At 34.5% G+C, this 21,708-nt stretch overlaps 1 long non-coding RNA gene across 1 annotated transcript; it reads left to right on the forward strand.

The window, feature by feature from the left end:
- Window positions 1–14,170: 14,170 nt before the first annotated feature.
- LOC125654661 (uncharacterized) lies at window positions 14,171–21,428 on the forward strand. The gene is made up of 3 exons (XR_008796850.1): window positions 14,171–14,243; window positions 14,724–14,800; window positions 21,263–21,428. It is a non-coding gene; the product is annotated as an uncharacterized LOC125654661 (long non-coding RNA).
- Window positions 21,429–21,708: the final 280 nt, after the last annotated feature.

Consider the following 21,708-nt stretch of genomic DNA (forward strand, 5'->3'; position numbering starts at 1 on the left):
TGTTTTCACTCTATTTCAAAAGTCATTGATGTCAGAATTCAAAAAAGGTTAATGAACAGCAAGTCAACAAAGAACAAAGAAAACTTCACAGCAATCCCAAATTGAAATTAATGAATGAAGCATGTCTACAAACAAAATCAATCAAACGTATTCAAGGGATGTGTAGAGGAATTCCAAAGGCAATAAAGTGACATAAACTTCAAATAAAGGACGCAAAATTAGCTTTACTTCAATTACAACGCACAGAGTGGTAAAATCAATCAGAGAGAGGATGATATGATCTCCATGAAAAATTTCCATACAACAAAAGAAAACAAAAGCAACGTAAAAAGATTAGGAGGAAAATCTCAAATAAAAAAGATTCAAATCACGACAATCTTTTGATAAAGATGTTCCCAATTCAACTCATATATTGATATATCCTCATAACATTGAACATTGTTAGCTTGAAACTTTGCTCCGATATGAAAGGTGATGATAACGAACAGAATTGTTGATTGATTGATGTTTTCTGCCATACTCAACAATTTTTCAGTCATCTGGTGGCGCCCAGTTTTTATTGGTGGAAGAGAGATCCCAAATGCAATGTACCTGGTAAGAGACCACAAACCTTCCGAAAGTAAACTGGGAAACTTTCTCACTTACCGGCGCGAGCGGGATTCGAACCCGCGCCGATGGAGGTGAGAGGCCGTTTGATTTTGAGCGCGATGCTCTAACCACTCGCCCACGGAAGCCCCTGATAACGAACAGAGATCGATCTCATAAATCCTAAGAATACAAAATAGAGTTGGGCGAACATGAATCCTTGAATATACCAGGTGGGATCAGGTGCCCAGGAGGAGTAAGCATCCCCGCTGTGAACCCTATATCTTGATCACGTAAACGGAGTAATTTGTAGTAAAAATCAGTGTGCCAAGATAGACCTAACAATAGGCATGATACACGTCAGATAGAGAGTGATATACTAATTGCACTAAACATGCTTTTAATTAAGGATACCTATAAATTGCTAAATGAAATCGAAGTGAAACACATCGAAATCTACCGAAACGAAACAAAATTATCCACAACAAAACCAAATATATCGATACGAAATCAACTCGAAACGAAACGAAATCTAAAGAAACAAAGCAAAACGAAACATTGTATTATCGAACTCTTTAGTTATAATAGTAATGGGTACCAATATTGGAGAGCATAGGCCACGGTGAAAGTTGCCACATACGTGTAGTAATAAAAGTTGCATCCCCTTTGATGTGGTCTGTCGGATTGACTGATACGGTCCATCGGTTGGCATCAAACATTGTTTGAGGAAGACGCTGTCTAAGAAAGTAGAAAGCAGGAACACGTGCAAATTATAAACGTTGTTAACGTTTGAACGCGAGATAAGCACATAAATATCCGAAGTAGATTAGATTATAGCAGGTGCAATTAATTTCGGATCAAAAATTTCAGTGGGGGGGGGGGGTTGCAGGTCGAAGGTCTGGAGAAACATAATGAGGGGGCACTAAAGACAAATGTATGTAGAAATGTGGATATTATTGGTTTTACAAATAAATTTGCGCAACTGTTCATAAATATATGGGTGTTGCTAAAAAACGGAATGGAAATGTACCTATGATTATATCCAAAATCGAAGAAATATGCCTTGATTTGATATTCAAAAGAATTACAAATTTGTTAACAAATGTTAAAACAATTTTATCTGAAAATTTTGCAAAAGAGATTTTTTAATCATGAAACTATTGACAGAGGTGCTTGCGCACAAAGGGTAGAGAATGGAAATAACACATAGTCTTCAACACACATGTATTTACATAACACACAGTGTATTCTTACATTGTTCATATACTTAAATATACATATGCATGTACTTTGCATTCAGTAATACAGGGAGTGTGGTATGTATAAAACAACAATAATTCATCAACAAGTTGAACAGTTTATGTTTGATGTATTATTTTCTAACACAGGCTAAGTGAGTGCAGCACTTCAACACTAAATAGACTAGAACTTCTACCAGTTGCTTTTTAAAAAATGAAAAGTGAAGATAACAAGGTGAAGATAACGAACAGTGATCAATCTCATAACTCCTACAAGCAATACAAAATAGATAGTTGGGCAAACACGGACCGCTAGACACACCAGAGGTGGGATCAGGTGCCTAGGAGGAGTAAGCATCCCCTGTTGACCGGTCACACCCGCCGTGAGCCCCATATCCCGATCAGGTAAACGGAGTTATCCGCAGTCAAAATCAGTGTGCCAAGAACGGCTTAACAATCGGTATGAAACACGTCAGACAGCATTTGACCCAATGCGAGGTTGTATTGACGAACTAGATCGTTATAACGACCATAGAATTTGCGAAATGCTGACTTCAATCGAGACTGTTGAAATCCCTGTACCATCAACTTGTTTGTCAGTAGCTTACCTCGATTTAAAAACTGACTATACCCAGAACAAGCTCTTGCATATCGAATCAGTTGAGATATATAAATACCATATGCAGGTGTTAATGGAATATTGCTACATAAATGTGGGAAGTTGACGATGGAGAAGCTGAAATCATCCCGTTTGTCATACAGTTGAGTTGTTAGTTTGCCGTTAATGTCTACTTTCAATAAAATATCTAAGTATGAAGCAGAAGTGGACGACTCTGTGGTGTCCTTTATTTCGAGCTCACAGGGATATATCAAATCGACATATGAATGAAAGCTATCATTGTTAATAGACAAAACGTCATCGATATATCTAAAAGTCGAATTGAAGGTCACAGCGAGAGATTTTTTCTTCTCACGTAGAAGTTTTTGAATAAATTCTGCTTCATATGAATATAAAAACAGGTCAGCTAACAAAGGAGCACAATTCGTGTCCATGGGGATTCCAACAGACTGTTGGAAGACCTGATCACCAAAGACCACGAAGATATTGTCAATGAGGAACTCTAGCATATTTTTTATTTCAACTTCAGAGTACTTGTGCGTGGAATCAGAGTGGTGTTTAACAAAGTAAGTTTTTGAATGACTTATCATTAGATATGAATATTTCCGTTTTCCGTTTTTGTTGAAGAAACAACTGTCTATGATGTCAAAAAGTCTAGTCTTTGATTTATCGTGAGGAATACTTGTGTATAGTGTTGAAAAGTCATAGGTTTTAATGCTATTGATTTGGGAAAAATTATGTGATTTCAAGTTTACTAAAAGTTCTTTAGAATCTTTTTAGAATCCACATTTGATTAACACCACTTCTGGCATATGTAGTCGCACAGTAAGTTTGAAGTTTCTCCTTCACAGCTGTTAACATTTTTGTGAGGAGTAAAGATAGAGGCTTGGTAGAGCACTTACTGGATCCAGCAATGTATCTTTGTTTGTAAGGGTTTTTATGTAGTTTAGGAATCCAGTATAGGTACGGTAACTCATATTCATTCGACCCATTGACTGGAATATTAAATGTGTCTAAAACTGAAGCATGGTTTTGAAGAATTTCGTCTTTTGAAAGGGCAGTTGGAGTATAAGTATGATTACCAAAAGTGGAATTAATGCCAAGTTCGTTTATAATACAGTTGTAATAATGAGCCTTACAAACAAAGACAATGTTGTTACTAGCTTTGTCAGCTGGAACCAAAACATATTCCTCATGTAACCTATCTAATTCTTTTATCACTTCTGGTTTACTAAACACAGAAGGATAGATGGTACGTAATTTTGTTTTCATGTGTCTAATGCGGGATTTTAATATCCCTCTTATGCTTTTAACTCATTCTGACAATGTATCAAGTTCTTCTTTTTCATATTTAGCCCATCGTCTGGCATAATCTTCGACAGAACTCATGATAGAGATGAAGTTCTGTCGCCAATTAAAAGACCGAGGTTCTCTGTATTTAGGACCTTTAAGAATAAGTGATTTGAGGTCCTCATTTTCAACTATATTAACATCACCAGTAATAATATGTCCAGCTGGACTGTAGTTGAAAGAAGATGAAGAACAAGAACATGTTGGTGGATTACGTATAAGATGGTCTATATCTAAGCACTGCAAAGTTTGTTTATAATTAAAAAGTTTGGATGCAATAGTAGAAGTATAGCTGTAGGAAATACAGGGTGTAGACTTGAACTTGAAATAAGTTGGAATACACGACTGAACCCTTTTATGACGAAGAATGTTGCTTATGTTGACGGTATCTATTCCTTTGTTTGTAAATTTGAGCTTAAGGAACTGACGGCATGATTTGGAAGGCATATCATCCATGGTCCGTGCTGGTTTATAGAGCCTGTGGTAGGCAACATCTATAATCATAGAGTTAAGTCTATATTCAGGTGTTGAAAAATCCAAGTATAGACTAGCCATAGCTTCTTCAAATAACGTATGTAAAACTCTCAATGGAATAGAGTAAAGTTTTGTACGAATATGATGTGGACCCAATTGTCTGTTGACGTGAGGCAAACGTGAATCAAACGTGACATCATTTATACTTGGTCTTTTATATGAACGATGTCCGTGACTGCGTTTTCGTCTTTGGGTATTGGGAAAGAGTCCCATCACATTAACATTATTTCCTTGTGGACTAGTCAAATTTCCCACATCATATACATTATCATTGCATCCATATGGAAATGCAGTGCCTAAGGTCCTGATCCAGTGATCTTCTCGTTGTCTACGAAAAGGGGTGCTTAATGTAGGATTGTTTGTGTGATGGTAATTTTTTTTCTAAAATCCTTACCCTCATGGACAAGATGGAGTGGTCCGGTGCATTAAGATGCTTGTAAAGAAGTTGGTTACCACCTTTATTAATTTGAAATATGTGCCCCGATATTCTTTTATCAAGTGAACCCTTGGTTTCTCCCACATAAATTAAGCCACACAGGTTACACTCAATGTCGTACACAACGTTAGAAGATTTACAAGTCAGATTATCAAACGTTTTGGTATAGAAACTACGTCCAGTTAAATTACTACTAGATGAATTTTTAGTGATCAGTATATCACAACATAACTCCTTTAAGAAAAACAAAATAAAAATTTGGGCAAACACGGACCCTTGGACATACCAGAGGTAGCTTCAGATGCGTAGGAGGAGGAGTAAGCATCCCTTGTCGAACAGTCACACCCGCCGTGAGTCCTATGTGTTGACCAGGTATACGGAGTAATCCGTAGTCAAAATCAGAGTACCAAAAGCAGCCTAACAATCGTTATGATACACGTCAAACAGCATTTGACCCAATGAAAGGTTGTATTAGCAAACAATATCATTATAATGACAATGAAATTTGCAAAATGCTTACTTTGAACAGTAGTCCTGAAACTGAAACCCCTATATCATCAACTTATTTGTAAGTTATATATATATATATATATATATATATATATATATATATATATATATATATATATAATCCAAAGTATAAGTAAATATCCACACAAGTAATATTATAATAAAGAAAAATTAGAACGCCGAAAATAACTCAACCGGTTTCATTTTCAATTTTCAAGAGTTATGACATTATTGCTTAGTTACACATTATATATTTAACTGTGACGTCAAACCTGACGGGGTGTATTGACGCTTTAACAAAGGTCATTATGACGTTATGATATAACGTTATGAAATAATACATGAGAAAAGAAAAAAAAAAGAAAGGAAAAACACAGCCAACTTTTGGTCTGTGCAAGATAAAAACTATACAATATGTACAATAATAATGACAAGTTTGTTTACATAGCAGTTATATAACTATATATATATATATATATATATATATATATATATATATATATATAACTATAACTATATATATGAAGTCTCTGTTTTGGAAGTAAAATATAGAAAAAACTCTAAACACTTTGTAGAAATATTTCGACCATGTTACCGGTCTTCCTCAGTCGTGTTTATCTGTCATAGCAACGTAACGCACGACTACATACACGAAAGTACTATGACGTCACAGTAAATATTATAAAGGTCAAAGTTGATATTGCGCGAAAACCATTTGTGAAAGGTAAGAGTCTAATGATAAAATGAACAATACTCACCCGACCTCATGGACACATCCTGAAATATGACTATGCTTTCAATTACATATTTGGTATGGGTAATGTAACATAATTTTACAAATGTTTGTTCACAAAACAGTCAACTACTGACCTAAGTGAATACAAACAAGAAATATTACAGTAAGTAGTTACTCGTAAATACATCAATATTGTTATAATCAGTTATTATAACACGTTCTTTGCATACAAATCTTACACACATTAATTATTTAAGACAAAAATGTTTCCTTTTGTTTATTCCGTGTGGTACATAAGCATTTAATTTTTTCTTCCATAAATTTTCTCTAAAGTGACGATAAATGTCTTCTTTGACGAGTGCAATCACAAAAAAGATTTCATGTGTTTGAATTCTTCTTCAAATCATGTTGATTACTTAAAAATTTCGGATAGGCCATGTGTCTGTAGCTCTGTTCAGTCCAAAAATGAGGGCCAACAACTACTGTATTCTACATATACCAATGTGAGCAGTTTAACCCCTGAAGACAAGGAATTAGAAGAATATGAGATTTTTTTTTACCAAGGGAGGAAACTCAAATTGCTAAATCTTTGGCTACTTCTGTCAGTGAATGTTCAACAACAGCATGGTTTCCAAGCATGGTTTCCAAGTAATTTTATTGTTTTATGTTATTTAATTCCTTCAAATACTATCTATACTTTCTAAGCAAATTGTATTGTATTGGGTATGATATAGTTCTCAATAATGCTCGTTTTCAATGAATTATATTTGATCCTTGGATCGATGAAATAGGCTAAATTTTGGCACTTAACAAGGCAAAGTGAATATAACAAACAGTGGTCAATCTCATAACTCCTATAAGCATTACAAATATATAGTGAGGCAAACACGGGGCCCTGGACACACCAGAGGTGGGAACAGGTGCCTAGGAGGAGTAAGAATCCCCTGTTGACCGGTCACACCCGCCGTGACCCCTATATCCTGAACAGGTAAACAAAGTTATTCGCAGTCGAAATTAGTGTGCTAAGAACGGCTTAACAATCGATATGAAACACGTCAGACAGCATTTAACCCAATGTGAGGTTGTATTGACGAACTAGATCGCTATAACGACCATCGAATTTGCGAAATGCTGACTTCAATCGAGACTGTTGAAACCCCTGTACCATCAACTTCTTTCTCAGTAGCTTACCTTGATTTAAAAACTGACTATACATATGCAGAACAAATTCTTGCATACCCAATCAGTTGAGATATAGTTCGATATGCAAGAGCTTGTTCTGGGTATCGTCAGTTTTTAAATCGAGGTAAGGTACTAACAAACAAGTTGATGGTACAAGGATTTCAACAGTCTCGATTGAAGTCAGCATTTCGCAAATTCTATGGTCGTTATAACGATCTAGTTACTCAATACAACCTCGCATTGGGTCAAATGCTGTCTCACGTGTTTCATACCGATTGTTAAGCCGCTCTTGGCACACTGATTTTGACTGCGGATAACTCCGTTTACCTGATCAGGATATAGGGCTCACGGCGGGTGTAACCGGTCAACAGGGGATGCTTACTCCTCCTAGGCACATGATCCCACCTCTGGTGTGTCCAGGGGCCCGTGTTTGCCCAACTATCTTTTTTGTATCGCTTGTAAGAGTTATGAGATTGATCACTGTTTGTTATCTTCACCTTGCATATATAAATACCATATACAGGTGATAATGGAATATTGCTTCATAAATATCGGAAGTTGACGATGAAGAAGCTGAAAGCATGAAGCAGAAGTCGAAGACTCTGTGGTGTCCTTTATTTTGATCTCACAGGGATATATCAAATCGACATATGAATGAAAGTTATTATTGTTAATAGACAAAACGTCATCAATATATCTAAATGTTGAATTGAAGGCCACGGCGAGAGATTTTTTCTTCTTGCATAGACGTGTTTGAATAAATTCTGCTTCATATGAATGTAGAAACAGGTCAGCTAAGAAAGGAAAACAATTCGTGCCCATGAAATTCCAACAGATTGTTGAAAGACCTGATCTCCAAAGACCACGAAGATATTATCAATGAGGAACTTTAGCATATTTTTTATTTCAACTTTAGAGTTCTCGTGCATGGAATCGGAGTGGTATTTAACAAAGTAAGTCTTTGAATGTGTTTTGCAAAATTTACTTTTTATACGATAAAATTGGCGTATGATCTTAGCTTTTATTAAGTATGAATAAAATTGAGGGGAATGGCCTAATATCTGGACAACCTCTTAAATGCAATCAGTGTCACCGTTTTTGTATCGTTGGGGAATTCAGATTTTTCTTTTTAGGGGCAGCAGTTGACTGATATCATTACGGATGCTGTTCAATCTATGGCCCGCTCCTGATGTGCATAATAAGCGCTTCGTTCTAAATTCATGTTCAATATGCAAGGTGAAGATAACGAACAGTGATCAATCTCATAACTCCTATACGCAATACAAAATAGATAGTTGGGCAAACACGGACCCCTGAATACACCAGATGTGTGATCAGGTGCCTAGGAGGAGTAAGCATCCCATGTTGACCGATCACACCCGCCGTGAGCTCTATATCCTGATCAGGTAAACGGAGTTATCCGCAGTCAAAATCAGTGTGTCAAGAACGGCTTAACAATCGGTATGAAACACGTGAGACAACATTTGACCCAATGCGAGGTTGTATTGACGAACTAGATCGTTATAACGACCATAGAATTTGCGAAATGCTGACTTCAATCGAGACTGTTGAAATCCCTGTACCATCAACTTCTTTGTCAGTAGTTTACCTCGATTTAAAAACTGACGATACCCAGGACAAGCTCTTGTGTATCGAATCAGTTGAGATATATAAACACCATATGCAGGTGATAATGGAATATTGCTACACAAATATGGTAAGTTGGAGAAGCTGAAATAATTCCGTTTGTCATACAGTTGAGTTGTCAGTTTGCCGATAATGTCTACTTTCAATAAAATATCTAGGTATGAAGCAGAAGTGGACGACTCTGGTGTCCTTGATTTCGAGCTCACAGGGATATATCAAATCGACATATGAATGCAAGGTGAAAATAACGAACAGTGATCAATCTCATAACTCCTACAAGCAATACAAAATAGATAGTTGGACAAACACGGACCCCTGGACACACCAGAGGTGGGATCAGGTGCCTAGGAGGAGTACGCATCCCCTGTTGACCGGTCACACCCGCCGTGAGCCCCATATCCTGATCAGGTAAACGGAATGAAAGCTATCATTGTTAATAGACAAAACGTCATCGATATATCTAAATAATTACATGTAGACTCTTTTCCCTTGCTTGCAAATACCACAAACGACACTTGCAGTTTGCCTCTCTCGATGGGTTTTACAGAATATCATTTTCTCAGCGCGTTTTTTTTTTTTTGTAACCAAAGATAAAATGCGGCATAACATAGCATGTCAATCGACCCGAATACGCTTTCATCATTTTATCATTTCTTCCGGGTAGAAAATTTCTAAACTTGTTGAGGTGATTCAGTGTTTCTATAAACGTAAAAACAGTGATGGTTTACATTGCCAGATGGATCGATGGTGGTAGTATAAACTAAGGTAAGTGGGATATCACTAGACATATTGTTTTATGATCACTCTCTTATTGCCGCCCTCCATACCCGGAAGACAGCAAATTCATCAACATTCTTCCCCAAATGAACGCTAGCAGCATGTAAAAATCTATCTTTAACCATTATTCGACCATTTAATAGTCACTGAATGTGGAAAAATTGACTTCAATTTTATCTTTACCTATGAGTAACACTATCATGTGAAACAAAAGCTTCAGTTTTACCAAAGAGACAATATTTCTGAAACTGTTTATCTGTAGGTGTATCTAAAATATTATATTTAATGAAATTCCCATTCCATAATTATTTTGTTATGTGTATTATGCATTCTAATATCAAAAACTACGTTATGTAAATACATTGTATCTTATTCGAAGCGAATCGTCGGCGAATGAATTAGATAAATAAACGGCCAAAAATTCTTGCAGAAAAGAAAATAGAATATAGATATAAGAATTACATTTCAGTTTTAACTTGATTTAATTGAAAATATTTGAGGTTATAAACTGCAATGCCCTACGCCAGCAAAATCGCTTCATGAAGTATACCTGCGTGTTATTTCCTCATTTATTCTCAATAAATAAAGTTTATTTCTTACGTATACAATATTATAATACACGTATCAGCTAGCTGTATTAAGATTCATCAATAGAGCATTCTTATACCATGCACTTCTGTATTTGGATCAAGGGTGTTTTCTTATTCAATAAAGCGGTTATGAAATTTCTGTTTTGAATACAGTAACTGGTAATTTAATAAACACATGCATGATTTAGCTAGAAAAATGTACACGGACCTGGAGGTCATAAAACTTTTACCGTACTTATACTCAAACTCAGCCATGTTGTATTTGTAAAATTCTGAGCAAGCTCCAAAGCGTACTCGAAAATCGTGAGCATGTACTCCATTTGAGTGTGATAATGATTTTTTAAACATATTATAACCTTCACTTTTGAGTATGAGTACGATTTAGAGCACGGAGTTTGAGTATGAAAACGTGTTCAAAAAAGTTTTATAGCCTTTAGGCCCGGTGTTGTTGAAATTCTCCCTGTTCATAAATAAGATGTATGATCGGATTTGGTTTTGAATTTATAACGGAATTGGCTTAATACTATTGGATATTTGTGACTATTTTCTATGCAGGCACGTAGAACTAGGTGATAGGAGAGGGAATAACCCCACCCTTTTGTCAACATTGATGTTTTCTTTTAATTTTACATACAGATTAAAATATATTAGTTGTATGTCCCCTTTTAGTACAGTGGTTATAAATTTAAAAAAAATGTGTCCAATATTCTGATATCATTGATTAATCTTTATCGAGTCACATTTTCATGGGGACGAAATTTCTAAGTTAAAGTAAACTTTTCTTGGTCAAGGAGGATCTAAGATAAACGACAATCCTCCTTTATAGAAAATGATAGTTTTGCTTTATTTAATATGTTCGTTTATACTATCATATCAGAAAACACAAACTGTGATAAGGTCTTTCTACCAAAGCCTACTGCGCTTTTTTTCCCCAAATGATAAGAGTAATTCAAGTTCTGTTGTCTAAGAGCATTTATAAAAATGCAAACAATAGAAATTATTGAACAGTGTAACAAGAAACTAACATACATTACAAATGTGCTATGTAAAACAATAAACCAATAAAAGTACATACAACTATAAGTCCAAATAGCATAACTAGACCTCATATAATGAAAACATACTTAACCATAAACTGGCAAAAACGTATGCATATTGTTTGTGTCTTATGCAAGGTATGTGTTTTTTGTCTTTCCTTTTATATCAAGTATTCATATTTGGATACTAATTTTAGATGTTATTTTATGTTTTCGTGTTTTTAATGCAGAACCACAACGGAAACTAGCTATACGCTAAATTGTGTCACCCTGGATAAATAAATGTCATTACTGTTATTACCGGGTATTATCATTATTGATGATTATCATGGGACTATAATATGCCACAAACAAGCAGGTTTGGACACATTCGTTTGTCAGTATTAGCCTCTTTATGTATCCATTCAGATTAAAGCGACATTTGATACTTTTTTTTGCCAGACTAAGAGTCTTGTATGTTTTAGTTTTCTTTTTTCTTTTTTTTTAAAACAAATTTTCATAAATTCAATATTCATATCGTAGAGTCATCTGGTCAAAACATCGCTTTAAACAATATCTGTCAAAAAATGGAGCTTTGAGATGTTTTGTATTTCATCTTTAAAAAATCCAAGATAAGCTGCGGATTTCATAGGTGATATTAAAGTACGCAGAGTTGGTGAACCCCAGCCTGTCTCAAACATAATGAACGATTTTGAAAAAAAACAAATGAAAATAGGAATGTTTTTAAACTAATCCATTACATGCATTCCACTACAAAAGTAACTCTAAGTTTGCCATGTTAAATTTGTAAGCTCTGTTTAACGTTTGGAAGTACATGTACATCTTCTAAGGTGTCTGTGTTTCAATAGATGATGTCTATCTTTGTGCTTTTTAAATATGGATATGGCTTTTGGTTTTTCAAACGAATATGGGCTATCGTATGAAAATATTTATGCTTGTACGTAAGGCTGATTATTCGCTATTTTGTGGATGATTCGTGGAAATCCCCAATTTACCCGAGTGGGTTTTATTTTAGAATTTTTCATTTGGCAATGGATCAATCGTGTTTATGCATGTAAACATCTTGAAAAGATCTTATGTGAAATGGACCTTCACTGGATTCATTGACAATGATTCCGATCATATGACAACTGCATAAAGGCTAAATGGCTAAGGTATTCATAGCTTACAAAACGCGGATAATTTTCTTGTCATGATAGGTGTTTTTCAGCTCTCCAATTTCTTGTTTTCAATGAACAAGGTATGCATTCGAATGAAATATGAAGGTTGGTCACGCACTGGCATAGACAATATGATATGTATACCAGAAATAAATTATTCATAAACACTGAAGACAGAAAGAGGCAAAAATGGTTTAAAATCATACAACCAATGTTGACGTTGATTATAAATATGCCTTTACCGGTATTCTATCATATATCGAAGACGCATGTCTCGGAAACAAAATGAATTTGAATTTGAACTTTCATGTTAAACATTAACGACTTTTATTTTGACATACTACAATGCGCGGAGAAGGTATGAAAATATGTCAAATGAGAAAAATGTGACCCCGGAAGGTAGAGAATAGTTTAAGTAGATAGTTTGTAAAATGTCTTTCAAATGAATCCAGTTTTACTGGATATAGTTTATTCAAGCTGGAACTTGAAAAATATATTAGAAAAGTATTTGTTCATGACCAGAGAGTACATATATACCTGACACGTGATATGGGGTGGTAAAAAGGTGAAAAATAGCACATCATATGTTTACAGTCATGCGGTTTACTTGTTAATTAAGAAATGCATCGATTTAACACGTTAGAGGACATCTACTGTTATTTCTGTCTAGAATATGACGATATCCTTAACTATCCTATCTAAATAAATGCATTAGGGCTTTGCATATCATGTGCATGTGGAAAATGCTGTTTGATATCATTATGTTTATTATACTTTTCCAGCGTTAAAATGCTTTTTGTCAGAAAGACATGGACCAACTGCAATGATATATTTGACCTTGAAAATTAGATAAAGGTCATAGGTCAAGGTTGTGAAGAAAATATTGAAATTAAGCATCATTTTATATTCTCTTTCCTGTGTAAAATACCCTTATATCGACAATCTAATCGATTTGAATATAACAGTATCACTTCAACACTCTGAAAGTTGACCCTTCACTGAATTATAGCGCATTCAATAAAAAGAAAATTGTTTTGCTACTTTTAATAAGCTGTATATCATAGAGTCACAAAACCCTGAAGACTACGCTAATAAAGTCGCGTTTAAACACTTTGTATCAGTAAGAAATTATTCTAAAGGATCCGAAGACCCTTATCAAGTATGCTGGTGTGTTTAACGTCCCTCTTGAGAATATTTCACTTATATAGAGTTGCCTGATGTAAAAAAAAAAAAAACAACAACAAAAAACATTGCCATAAAATTCTATATACCAAATATGAAAGCTCTATCTTAAATAGTTCAATAAATATTGAATAGGCCAGATTGGTGCTGGACACTGACATACAAGTGCGGTAGGTTAGATTTTTTATCAAAAGTACAAATCTATAAAATGTTGACAAACGACCAATAATATTGATCTTGTTTAGGAACCCAATAACTGATTTGAAATTCCTTTAGAGGTGAGGACTATGTTGCAATGTAATGCAGGTGAGCTTTTGTGTCACAGTACCGTCTTGTCTGTTTGAGGTCTGTGATATATGAATGATATAACATTTTGTAAAAGAGCGAGGTGAAGAAAATGAACAGTGATCAATCTCGTGAATCCAACAATGTAAGGAGAATTTTAGTTCATAGTGAAGTCATAAAAATATGCAGTATAATCATTTTATTGATTTTATTGATAATTCAGCTAATTTGATGTGTACTGTTGAAGTTTCCAACGTAAAGGAAATGAAAAAAACATTTTCACTCTGATATTTTCTTTCTACAGCATCCAAGTATGCCGAGATAGCAAGGACAAAGAAGCGAGATGACGAGGAAAACGTGAAAGTTAGATACAAAGTAATGTTTTGTCTTTATCATTCTTTAAAAGAAAGAGAAAGAGAGAGAGGAAAGAAGAGAGAGAGAGAGAGAGAGAGAGAGAGAGAGAGAGAGAGAGAGCACCTGAAAACCCAACAATACCCTACTTTCTTAAAGTGTCGGATCTAAAATGATACAAGGCCAGACATTTTCTTTTCTATTAAATCACTGAAAATGCCACGACAGTTGAATTAAATCAACGAAATATAAATCTCAGTATAACTTTGAAATATGAAATATGGCTTGTAGGCGAATTTAAACCTGGACGAAATGAAAATCCCATCTGTAGATCAAATATTTATATTTGGTCGTTATGAAGATGCTTTAGTTGAAAGTAATAAATGGATTTATTTTTGCCGTTTTAATTCACCTTTTTAGGGTAAGTGGGAAAATAAAACAGAAGCGAAATCTACTTCGTGTACAGTAATATATATTTATTGATAAGTCATTGTTATTTTGTAGGTTAATCATATAGAGTTTTCTGGAACCAAAAAGGCAATCTGCTATTCAACATATGGATACTACGAGGATTAAAAAAGGTTGGTAATACTACTTTACAGTCTAAAAAAGACAATTTGCATTTTACCTGAATTATTTGTTTACGACAACGTCAGATGAACATCATATTATTGTAAATCAAAGATGGTTGACCACGTCAGATAAACACTTTACACACTGAAGGACGTTATTAGCCCTCTATACCGGTTTCCCGACAGCTATCGGAATTTAATGGAATTTTAGATGGACAAAATATAGAGAGGCTCGTTCTTCATGTATGAATCTGCATTATCAAGTAAGATGTGAAGGATAAAAAATGATATGATCAGACTCGCTTTTATTTGGCGTGTATTTTTTAAGACGTTAAAACAATGTGAAGGTCACTTGGTACAAACTTTTTCACTCGGTACAAACTATGTTCTTACCTTTCTCTAACTCCTTCGATCGCACGCTCTGTTTTTTCATCGATCGATGCAAGATGGGGTGGGAGTGAATTTGCCTTTAATATCGTCGATGTCCGAAACCGCATCGACTAAAGCATGACATGTAATTCCGCTTTGTGTCCAATTGATTTTTCTCACCATTACGGAAAATTAAAATATTGTCATCTGCACTTCAACGGTGTCGAGTTTCCCGAAGTATTTAGAGATATAGTAAAATATATATTCAGTATATATTTCGACTTGCATTAATCTTGTGACCTATAACTTACGGTTACGACATGCTTGATAAAACGGACTTGCCCTTTGTCTTAGATTTAGAAGGGAAAAAAAAAGACTTAAGAGTTACGACTGTTTTAGGTCACCTGATCACTCAGGTATCATATTGCTATTGGTCTGCGTTCTTGGCCACCCATTGTCCGTCGCCATGTGTTAACAGTTGAATATTTTTAACCTCTAGATAACTACCATAGCAATCCTTGTCAAATATGGTATGAATCATCTCTGGGATAAGGGGATAGAAATTATAGAATTCAGAACTCCCGCACCCCGGGACTTTAAGGCGGGATAAAAACTGCCAAAATTGGTCAATTTTCAACAATCGTCTTCTCTACAACCGCATATTTTAAAAGGAAAAACCTAAATGCATACTCATGTAGAACAGGAGAGCCTCTACCACAAATATAAATTTCATGATCCCCGGGATAGAGGTTATGACACCAGGGCGGGGCCAAACTTGGTCTATAGTGTTTATGTGTAAACACTGAAATTACATCCTCTTTAATGCTAATGATATTCAATTGAACATAGACATTTTGAAGGAGTAGCTAGCCCCTTACCATGATCCCAAGGGTAGGTGTTTTGGTACCAGGGTGGGGCCAAATTTGTTATAGTGATTATTGTCCTTAACGTTTCAAAGATTCTTTAATTTTGTTGACACTGTATAAAAACTAAATTTATATTTAGGAAAAGCACAAAGGAATGTACCAAAACTGTGATTTTTGCAACCCAGGGGTTCTAATACTGTTCTCAAGTTTTTCTAGCATACTTGTTTAATTGTTAGCTCACAAGAACAAATGTCGGAAACTCATGATCATGATTCCGGTGTCGGTGACGTCACCACAAAAGGGAAACACTTTAACATTAGCTGTATCTTTTGAACCAAAATGAATAGTGCTTTGACATTTCAGATATAAGTGCCTCATGGCCAGGCCTTGTATTTGCAACCAAGACTATTGACCTTGGACTTTGACCAGCTTTTCAAAAAACATTAAATTCGGCTGTATATTTTAAACAAAGCGAAATTTTACATATAGATTCTTTCATTTGGTACTTGACCTAGTGACCTTGATCTTGGACTTTGACATACTTTCCAAAAATTTAACCTTGAATATATATTTTGAATCACACTTCCCGGCGAGCTAAGTTGTTATCTGACAATTCTTGTTATGGCATCATTGCTTGTTGTATCCAAAGTATATGCCTAATGATTTAACACAAATATTTCTATTCTAACACCATGTATGAAATGCCATCATCATAAATATTGATAAGCATATTAGCTAATATCCACTTTGTTGAATCCAGGATTAATCTTTGGACCAGCAACAATACTAAATTCATGATTAGTTTTCAATATATTTCTCGATGATTCTGGGCCTTGTACCAAACATGTACAGTCGTCATCATGTTGAACATTTTTCATATCCCTAATGGCATCTTTATTGAAAGTTACCCCATGCATATCATTCCGTTTCTTTTTTTTTTATTACTATTATTTCAATCACAAAAAATAAAAGCAAAATTCCGATATAGGCTATCCTTGCTTAATTCCACAATGCATCTTACATGAATTGGATATCCAAATATTGGTTTATTCTTATCTGATAAATGGGATCAATGAAAGGAATATTTACAATATTTTCTAATCTTTTAAACAACTAATTGTATTCTATAGGATAAAATGCTTCCTCAAACTCGAGATGTAGTAAAATTCCATTGAACACATTATACAGACAATGCTCAAAGATATCTGAGATTAATCGTGCGTTTTCACCAGAGTATCGATGTAGTAAAATTCCATTGAACACATTATGCAGACAATGCTCAAAGATATCTGAGATTAATCGTGCGCTTTCACCAGAGTATCTACCAATTATATTCGCTTTTTGTATATTTTCTCTATGTAGTTTAGAACAATAATTAAATTGATGGTTGGTTGGTTGTATATTGTTCACGTCACACTCCAGAATTATTTACTCATATGGAGACGTCACCATTGCCGGTGAAGGGGCGCAAACTTTAGGCCTATGTTCTGCGCTTACGGTCTTTGAGCAGGAATAGATCTGTATCGTGTCACATTTACTTTGACACGGGACCTTGGATTTTGCGGTCTCATCCAAAGGACCGCCCTATTTAGTCGCCTCATATATAAAGCAAGAGGTACTGAGGGCCTATTCTAACCCGAATTCCCACTTGAGATTCAATTGAAAATGACAGCTATTAAAATATATATTTTTTTTATTTTGTATTGCCTATTGGGGTTATGTGGTTTATCACTGTTCTTTATCTCCACCTTTCACTCAATAGATAATTCACAGTATTTAACCGTTGAAAATGTCATAAATAACCCATTTTACAGTTTGAATTATTTTCATTAACAACCATCATAGTCCTATCTTTTTTGTCTTTCCAGTTAAGATCCAATAATCAAGTTAAAGAGAAACGTTTCAAATATTTGTTGAGAATTTCTACACTTTTGTTAATATTTACGTAGTGGAGTTAACAATTTTAGAAAGTCTCTACATCAAATCAAATTAATTAAATTCATTGCAGTTTGTTTGATTTATTTCAATATTCTCTTGAAAAGTTCGCATTATTTGGGACTAAAGGTAGATTATTGTAAGAATTTGTACATTAAATTTTAGATATATTAAAAATTGTCTACCTGCAATGAAAAAAAAAAAAAACAAAAAAAAAAAAAAACGGCTTCGATATCAATATTTTTTTTTTCTAATAAATAAAACAGACATCTAAAGAATTAAAAACAAAACAGTGGTGTTTTAACCATGTCATCTAGAATCATAGAAAGCTTCATGAACACTAACAAAATGTGTTTCCTGTTAGCAACATTTTGCGTCTCTGCAAATTCAAAAGTATTACATTTTAAACATTTATCTATTTAAAAGCCTCTTGTGTTTGATAATTGAAAAGGTATTGTTTTGTTGAGTAATTTAGAACAATGTTTCAGATTGCTTTACCTTGAAATTCAATCCCCTGTTCCATTTTTCTTATTATTTTTTATTTCCTGCAGAAACTTGTCAAGCCGGTGTATTGGCCGTCTGGCCGGGGGCATCCCGGAACGGATCATATGTACTTGCCGGTATTTTCGTTTTTGATGGATCCGCCTTGCTTGTTTTGTCCGGACCATTGACAAGTTTCGGTATGGAATGTGTCACCTAGATCTAAACCTGATCTGTAATATATGTCCATCTACTACACTCTTCACAGAGACAGAAAACAATCAAAGATGCATACTCAAAACACAAATTTTTATCGTATTTTTTTCTATTTATTTGAAAAGAAAAAAATAATACACCTTTTATGTGTTAATATTGTTTTTCTGATTTTTCTTGTTTGTTTTCTAATTTGCAATGCGTTTGGTATTTGTACATTTTACAAACAATAACAGATATCAATAGATTCAAAAATAAGGTTTTGTTAACGCATATTTATCCGACCCATTAAGTAGAATATTATATTCGGGGTTTTGACATTCCTTTTATACTTTTAATCCATTCTGGCAATATATTAAGTTCTTTTTCATATTCAGCCAATCGTCTGGCATAATCTGCGATAGAATTAATGATAAAGATGAAGTTCTGTCACTAATTGAAAGAGCGAGGGTCTCTGTATTGAAGATCGTTTAAAATAAGTTATTTGAGGTTCTCATTTTCAGCTATATCAATATCACCAGTAATAATATGTTAAGCTGGACTATAGATGAATGAAACAAAGAACAAGAAGACGTAGGTGGATTAATTATAAAATGGTCGATATCTAGGCACTGAAAAGTTTTTTTATAATTAAAAAGTTTGGATGCTATAGTAGAAGTATATTTGTAGGAAATACAGGAAGAATACTTGCGCTAGAAATGTGCTGGAATATAAGACTGAACTTGTTTATGACGAAGGATGCTGATTATGTTGATGGCATACATTCCTTTGTATTTGCTTTTTTTTTGGAGGGGGGGGGGTCTTTCGCATGTTTGTTTTTTGTTGTTATTATTGGGTTTTTTTAAACCTTAAGGAACTGGCGGCATGGTTCGGAAAGGATATCATTCTTAATCCGTGGTGGTTTAAAGAGCATGCAATTGACAACATCCATAATCATAGAGTTCAATATATATTCTGATGTTGAAAAATCCAAATATAGACTAGCTTTGGCGTTTTGGAATAACGTATTTTAAACTGTCAATGGAATAGAGTAAAGTTTTGTGCGAATATGACGTGGAACTAATTGTCTGTTGACGTAACAAAAGTGAATCAAGTGAGACATCATGTATATTTGGCCTTTTATATGAACGGTGTATATGACTGTGTTTTCATGTTTGAGTATTTAGAAAGTCTCATCACATTCACGTTATTTTCTTGTGGATTCGTCAAATTTCCTACATCGTATACAGTATCATTGCGTCTGTATGGAAATGCAGTACATAGAGTCCTGATTCAGTGATCTTCTTGTTGTCTACAAAAAAGGGTACTTAATGTTGGAATCGTTTGTATGATGGTAATTGTTTTTCTAGAATCCTTAATCTCATGGACAAGATGGAGTTATCATGGGAATTAAAATGTTGATAGAGAAGTTGGTTAACACCATTATTCATTTGAAATCTGTGTCGCGATATTCTTTTACCAATTAAACCGTTAGTTCTTCCTACATAATTAAGCCACATACGGTACACTCAATAAAGTAGACATCATTAGAAGATTTATAAGTCAAATTATCAAAGGTTTCGTTTCAGAAACTACGTCCGGTGAGAGTTATATTAAATGAATATTTACAACTTTTTACAGAACATTTCTAGATCGAACACATGAGATATGTAAAGAAATCATTGAAATAAATCTTAAAGGAACATAAAAATCTTTAATTTGGGTATATGCATTTTCATATTTGTACCAAAACTGATTATTTGATGACTGTGCAAATGACAAATCTTTGATATCTCGAATGATAGTCCGTGGGACACCAACGAACCCCTTAGAGGATGTTCCCCTTATTTACCCCTACAGAGTGACACCTTTTTATACTGGGTGACGAGTCAGCCAGTATTGTTTTGTTATTGTTTATATTCATGAAAAACAAATATCGAGCGGCAAGGATTCTCGGGGACAGACTGTCCGCCAGCTCGAAGATTAAATGAAAAATGAAAATAACTAGCAGTGATCAATCTCATAACTCCTATAAGCAATACAAAATAGGGAGTTGTACAGTTAATCAGTTTTTATGTTTTTAACTTAAGTTTTTCTCAAATTATAGGGCAATCAAAATTAATCTTGTTTGGCAATATAACATATCATTAGGTCAAATGCTGTCTGATATTTTTCATGCCGTTCTTGGCACGCTGAATTTGACGACTTATTACTCCGTTTACCTGATCACGATACGAGGCCCGCGATGGGTGTGACCGGTCGACAGCAGATGCTTACTTCTCCTAGGAATCTGAACCCACATCTGATGTGCCAAGGGGTCCGTGCTTGCCCAACTATCTATTTTGCATTCCTTGTGGGAGTTATAAAATTGATCATTGTTCGTTATATTCACCTTACTTTCATAAATGTAAGTATTATACTGTTGATATGTTGCTGTATATTGTTTATTGAAGCTACATAGAAAAATATGGTTGTTACTTCTATGATGGATCAATCTATAATTTTTCATTAATGAATATGTTCATTTTCTCAACTACCATATTTTCCTATAACTAAATTAGGTTTTATTGCGCATAAAGAACACCATTTTGTGATTTCAATGTATGATTTCGTTTTCTTAAAATTTCAGATTGTCAAGAGGCAGATCTTCATGCAAACTACACTCGAGTTATCCGTGCCATAATAGAAGTACTGACCGTTATCCTTAGAGATATAGTATTGCAACACATCCCGGCAGTTGACGTGGCTTTCCGAATAAATTCTGTAAAGCACAGACTGCCAAATGTATCTGCTGATCAATTGATGACTGTAAAGAATACTGCTAGGGACAAGTCGTACGATAAATACGACATATCCCTGCTTTACATAATTCTAAGGTGAACATTTGTTTTATGAACACCTATTAAACTACAGTTGTTTAAGGAAATGTCCCTGTGCTTTGATGCACAGTCATGCATAGTACGCTATTTACGGGGGTACTAGTTGAAAAAAATGTTGCTTACCTACGGTATCATGTTTCATTCTTTTACTTTAATTCTTTAGAACGGGTTTGGAGATGACTGCAATTTGTAACGG

This window comes from Ostrea edulis, chromosome 7 (genome assembly GCF_947568905.1).
Source record: "Ostrea edulis chromosome 7, xbOstEdul1.1, whole genome shotgun sequence".
Lineage (NCBI taxonomy): Eukaryota > Metazoa > Mollusca > Bivalvia > Ostreida > Ostreidae > Ostrea > Ostrea edulis.